The sequence below is a fragment of the Amblyraja radiata genome, chromosome 2 (genome assembly GCF_010909765.2).
Source record: "Amblyraja radiata isolate CabotCenter1 chromosome 2, sAmbRad1.1.pri, whole genome shotgun sequence".
Classification (NCBI taxonomy): domain Eukaryota; kingdom Metazoa; phylum Chordata; class Chondrichthyes; order Rajiformes; family Rajidae; genus Amblyraja; species Amblyraja radiata.
Window position 1 is genome coordinate 55,005,074 of NC_045957.1, and position 6,087 is coordinate 55,011,160.

General features: G+C 42.8%; 1 protein-coding gene across 3 annotated transcripts in view; it reads left to right on the forward strand.

Annotated features, from left to right (window-relative positions):
• The window catches only part of LOC116989455 (ubiquitin-conjugating enzyme E2 E2), a 143,534-nt gene that overhangs the window by 129,811 nt on the left and 7,636 nt on the right, over positions 1 to 6,087 (forward strand). The window lies entirely within an intron of this gene.

Sequence of the window (6,087 nt, forward strand, 5' to 3'; positions counted from 1 at the left end):
ACAACAGAGTAAGGTCAGCGCCAATTGCAAGGGAGGAAGTGAATACGGAGGTCAAAGTACTGTATATGAATGCGCGAAGTATAAGGAATAAAGTGGACGAGCTTTAACAGGATCGGTCCGAGTCGGCATGGATCTACGAAGGGGAAATCCTGCTTGACTAATCTTCCGGAATTTTTTGAAGATGTAACTAGGAAAGGGGACAAGGGAGAGCCAGTGGATGTAGTGTACCTGGACTTTCAGAAAGCATTTGATAAGGTCCCACATAGGAGACTAGTGGGCAAACTTAGGGCACATGGTATTGGGGGTAGAGTGCTGGCATGGATAGAGAAGTGGTTGGCTGACAGGAAACAAAGAGTAGGGATTAACGGGTCTCTTTCAGAATGGCAGGCAGTGACTAGTGGGGTACCACAAGGCTCGGTGCTGGGACCACAGCTATTTACAATATACATCAATGATTTGGATGAAGGGATTCAAAGTAACATTAGCAAATTTGCAAATGACACAAAGCTGGGTGGCAGTGTGAACTGTGAGGAGGATGCTATGAGAATGCAGGGTGACATGGACAGGTTGGGGGAGTGGGCAGATGCATGGCAGATGAAGTTTAATGTGGATAAATGTGAGGTTATCCACTTTGGTAGCAAAAACAGGAAGTCAGATTACTATCTAAATGTGTCAAGTTAGGAAAAGGGGAAGTACAACAGGATCTGGGGGTCCTTGTACAACACTATGAAAGTAAGCATGCAGTTACAGCAGGCAGTGAAGAAAGCAAATGGCATGTTGGCCTTTATAACAAGAGGAATCAAATATAGGAGCAAAGAGGTCCTTCTGCAGTTGTACAGAGCCCTAGTGAGACCACACCTGGAGTATTGTGTGCACTTTTGGTCCCCTAATTTGAGGAAGGACATTCTTGCTATTGAGGGAGTGCAGCGTAGGTTTACAAGGTTAATTCCCGGGATGGCGGGACTGTCAGATGCTGAGAGAATGGAGCAGCTGGGCTTGTACACTCTGGAGTTTAGAAGGATGCGAGGGGATCTCATTGAAACATATAAGATTGTTAAGGGCTTGGACACACTAGAGGCAGGAAACATGTTCCCGATGTCCAGAACCAGGGGCCACAGTTTAAGAATAAGGTGTAGGCCATTTAGAACGGAGACGAGGAAACACTTTTTCTCACAGAGAGTGGTGAGTCTGTGGAATTGTCTGCCTCAGAGGGCGGTGGAGGCAGGTTCTCTGGATGCTTTCAAGAGAGAGCTAGATAGGGCTCTTAAAGATAGCGGAGTCAGGGGATATGGGGAGAAGGCAGGAACGGAGTACTGATTGGGGATGATCAGCCATGATCACATTGAATGGCGGTGCTGGCTTAAAGGGCCAAATGGCCTACTCCTGCATCTATTGTCTATTGTCTAAATAGGGGGGTAAAAAAAGGCGTATAGTATGCTTGCCTTCATCGGTTGGGGCATTGTGTATAAGAGTCAGGAAGTTATGTTACAGCATTATAGGATTTTTGTTAGTCCGCATGAGAGTTTTACAGGAAGGTTGTGGAGGCTTTGGAGAGGATGCACCTACGACCACACCTACGACAACCAAATACAGCCTTTGGAGAGGATGCACCTCCACCTACGATAACCTACGACCACACAGGCGACAATCTACGACAACCAAAGTCAACCTGCGTTCACCCGCGACAAGCTACGACCCTGTCAACGACAACTGAAGACAATTCAGTCACCGGTACCTGTCGCTGGTTGACGTAGGTAGGCGCCAATGGAATTCACCGGTCAGCACCTGGCGACAACCTGCGTCATCCTGGGGACAACCTATGACAGCACCTACATCATGAGAAGACAAGCTATGTCAAGTCCACAGGCGCCGAAAAGTTTTGAACATTTCAAAATCCAGAGGCGACCAGAAAAACGTTACGACTCTTTAGGCGACTTGAGGAGACTACTCATGACCATACAGGCGTCACCTAACGACCATGTGACGACAGCCTAGTCACCTGTAGTCACGGCAGCCCCCACCCGCAACCGTGCGTTGAGGGAATGGGACCCAACGGTCTAGTTGATATTAAAGCAAGGAATCACTGTCAGCAAGATATTGTAGGTGAACAGCTTTGTTGGGAAATCAGCATGTAGCAAGAATTCAAAATTTTATGTAGTAGTGATGGTGAATATTGACAGTTTTGTTGTCTTTCATACTTCATGCCGTCAGGGAAACTGCTGTGGCAGAAATATCTAGAAATATGAAATTCAGGACCTGTAATTCAAATAAACAATAGTTACAAACTCTATTCCTATCGATGAAATTTTATTGTTGTTTTGAAAATCAAGTTCAAATCTCAGTACCAAATCTAAATAATGGATCAATCAATCATAAGGTATTAAAGTATTTCTTCATGATCACTTCCAATAAAACACAAACAGTGTGATTGATTATGATCATTAAAACACAAGCACATCGTAAATTATGTGTCCAAATTCTTAATTGCTGGGTCATACATGCAGAAGAAATGATCTCAAGCAGCCCTTGGGATTTGATGATGACTTGCTTCCACACCAGTTATGTGTCTGGTTAGGTAGGTGTGTGATACACGGACTCTATAACAAGTGGGGCAATTGGAGCGTGACTAGATGGGTGGGTGGTATGGTAGTTGGTGTACTTCTTCCACTATTTTCACTGGACTTCCACATGCTTCCAAGGAGTCTCTGTAATCTCAGTCTTCCTTGATGGTGCTTCTACTTGTTGATTTCCATGAAATGGGAAGGGGGCTACATTTGTTAAAGAAGCTTTAAGAACATTTTTAAATCATTTGATGTGTCCTCCTGGTAATCTCTTGCCACTAAGGGATTATGCATTGAATGTCTGCTCAGACGTCCGGTAACAGGAATGAAAGTGACATTGTCCACTCGTTGGAGCTGTTTGAATGCAGTTGAGGTATCATTGCCGGGATTGTTGGTCTGTGAGAGGAAGCAATGATCATTTGTTTATTCTGCCAAAAGATATCTAAAAACTTAAGGGAACAGCAATGGCAATTTCTCTTCAGTATTTTGAGGTATCTGCTGTAGGTAATTCATGCCCCCAAAATGTACATATGGGAAGGATTCACTGCTTATCAGTTGACAATGACTCACAATTTGGTCTCACAGAGTGTATATATGCAATTGTCATTTGTATGATAGTCATGGCAACATACACCACAAAACAGGCCCTTTGGCCCCACTTGTCCATGCTGTCCAGGATGCCCCATTTATGCCAGTCCCATCTTTCTTCATTTGGCCTAAATCCACCTAACCCTAACCCTATCTATGTACCTGTCCAAATATATTTTAAATGTTGTGGTAGTATCTGACTCAACCACCTCCTCTGGCAACCCATTCCATATACCCACCACCCTTTGTGTGAAAAAGTCACCCCTCAGTTTTCTATTAAATCTTTCCCCTCTCACCTTCAACCTATGTCCTCTGGTCTTGATTCCCCTACTCTGGGTAAAAAAAACTTTGTGCATTGACTCTATCTATTCCCCCCCATGATTTTATACACCTCAAAAAGATGTCCCTTTAGCCTCATGTGTACCAAGGAATAAAGACCTAGCCTGCCCAAATTATCCCTATATCAGGCCCTCAATTCCTGGCAGCATTCTCGTAAATCTTCTCTGCACTATTTGCAGCTTAATGGCATCCTTCCCATAGCAGAACAACCAAAACTGAGCACAATGCCCCAAATGTGTTGTGGAACAGCAACATAACACCCCAACTTCTATACTCACTATGACTGATGAAGACCAACACACTGAAAGCCTTCTTGATCACCTTATCTACCTGTGACACCACTTTCAGGGAACTCTGTACCTGTACTCCTTGATCCCTCTGGCCTACAACACTCCCAAGAGCCCTGGGAAGCTCATGCCCTGCTTTGATTTCATACAATGTAATATCTCACATTTATCTGCATTAAACTCCCTTAGCCATTCCTCAGCCCACTTGCCCAGCTGATCATTGTAATTTGCGATTGTATTGTAATTTTTGATCACTATCTTCAGTATCTTTGATACCACCCACTTCAGTGTAATCTGCAAACTTATTAATCATACCTTATACAATTGCATCCAAATTGTTGATATAAACCACACACACAATGAGTCCAGCAGAAATCCCTTCTATCCCTTCACATAAAGGGTGGTGAGTGTATGGAACAAGCTGCCAGAGGAGGTAGTTGAGGCTGGAACTATACCATTGTTTGAGAAACAGTTAGACAGGTACATGGATAGGACAGGTTTGGAGGGATATGGACCAAGCACAGGCAAATGGGACTAGTGTAGCTGGGACATTGTTGGCCGGTATGGGCAAGTTGGGCCGAAGGGCCTGTTTCCACACTGTATCACTCTATGACTCTAATGCATGTGTGTATCTAGATATTCTTAAATGTTGAGAGTACCTGCCTCTACCACCTTCTCAGGCAGTGCGTTCCTCAATGAATATGGGTGAGAAGTAAGAGCTCACCCACATCCTTGGGTTCCATGCACAGATTGTTTCCTCACAGATCCTACATGTTGATTTTTGCTAATATACATAAAAAGGTTTTCAGACTATCCTTGTTCTAGTCTTCCAGTAATATTTAGTGCCCCTTTTTTACCCTCCTGATTTTTTTTTATATGCATCAACCCCACCCCGCCTCCTCCCCTCCCCATAGATACATTCCATACTCCTGAAGGGCTTTAACTGCTTTTAGTACTCAAAAGTTGTATTTAATACTCTAAAATTGCCAGGTGTTTCTTTTCTTTGTCGAACTCTTGATATTCTTTGACATTCAGGATTCCCTTAACTTTTCTTCTAATCTTCTAACCTTACAAGAATATCATGATCCTGAATTCTCACTATTTCACTTTTAAAAGTCCCACTAGACAAGTAGCCCCCCAGATCCTACCTTATGATATTAAATTAGGCCTTAATCCAATTTAAGACATTAATTTCTGGACGGCCCTCACCCCTTTCCAGAACTACTCTGAAACTTAGAGTTATGGTCACAATCCCAATATACATCTAAATACACTTCATCTGCTTTCCAAGTTTCATTCCCCAAGATTTGGTGTAGCACTGCCCTTTCTCCAGGACTGACTTCCGATGTACTTTAGACATTCTACCCCCTCTAGACGAGCTTTATATTTCCTGATGAGTACCTACTTGCTTTAAAACTCGGGTCTCCTTTGTGAAATCCAAATGCACTTGCCTTTAAGGATCTGCACTCTGCAGATATCAACAGTAACATGGATATCATCCTAATATATCTTGTGAGGACATGAAATGTATTTCTGTGCTGCTCCACTTTGCAAGGATTCCCACTTTGAGACAAATATAAGAGTCACCTGCCTGCCAGGCTATTCCTGTGATGGGCTTGCTAGCCCCCAGTGCATAGAACATTGCTCCTGGCGTGTATCTAATTGACTAGGACTTTTATGTCCCTTTGAGTGGGCATAAAAGGCCTCTCTCCCTCCACCCCTGCAGCTTTTATCTCCTCTATGGTCACCACTAAATGCATGGTTGCTGTCGAGAGTGTTCTTATAACGATTGAAGCAGGGATGGTGGGTCCCTTTTTGCTCTTGTTTTATGGTTATAAACCCCTAACAGTATTTCACCTTTACATTTAAGCTAAATGCATGTTAGGGACATAATTTGAGCTCAGGGTTAAATGCAACAATGTTTTAGCACACAAATAATCCCATTTCTTGTAACTACACTGAAACTCCAATAAACTGCTCTGCAATTGTTTGGAAATCCAATTGGCTTAACACCCCAATGCCCTGGTTCCCATTTCTATTTCAACATCATCAGAAAATGTATTATATCACTATGTAACATCTGGAGAAAAAAAGTAAATTGAAAGTGCGTTGCTGTATTAGAACATCCAATCACCAGAACATTTATTAGGTTGGCACTACCAAAATCCTGAGTATGTTGGATTAATGAAGTTTTAAAACTTTAATGACACACATACATTAGGTCTCGACAAATCACATTAATATGTTTAGAAATGGGAAATGATGTGCCTGGAATAATACAGAGTGAATGACATGTATCATTATTATATCAT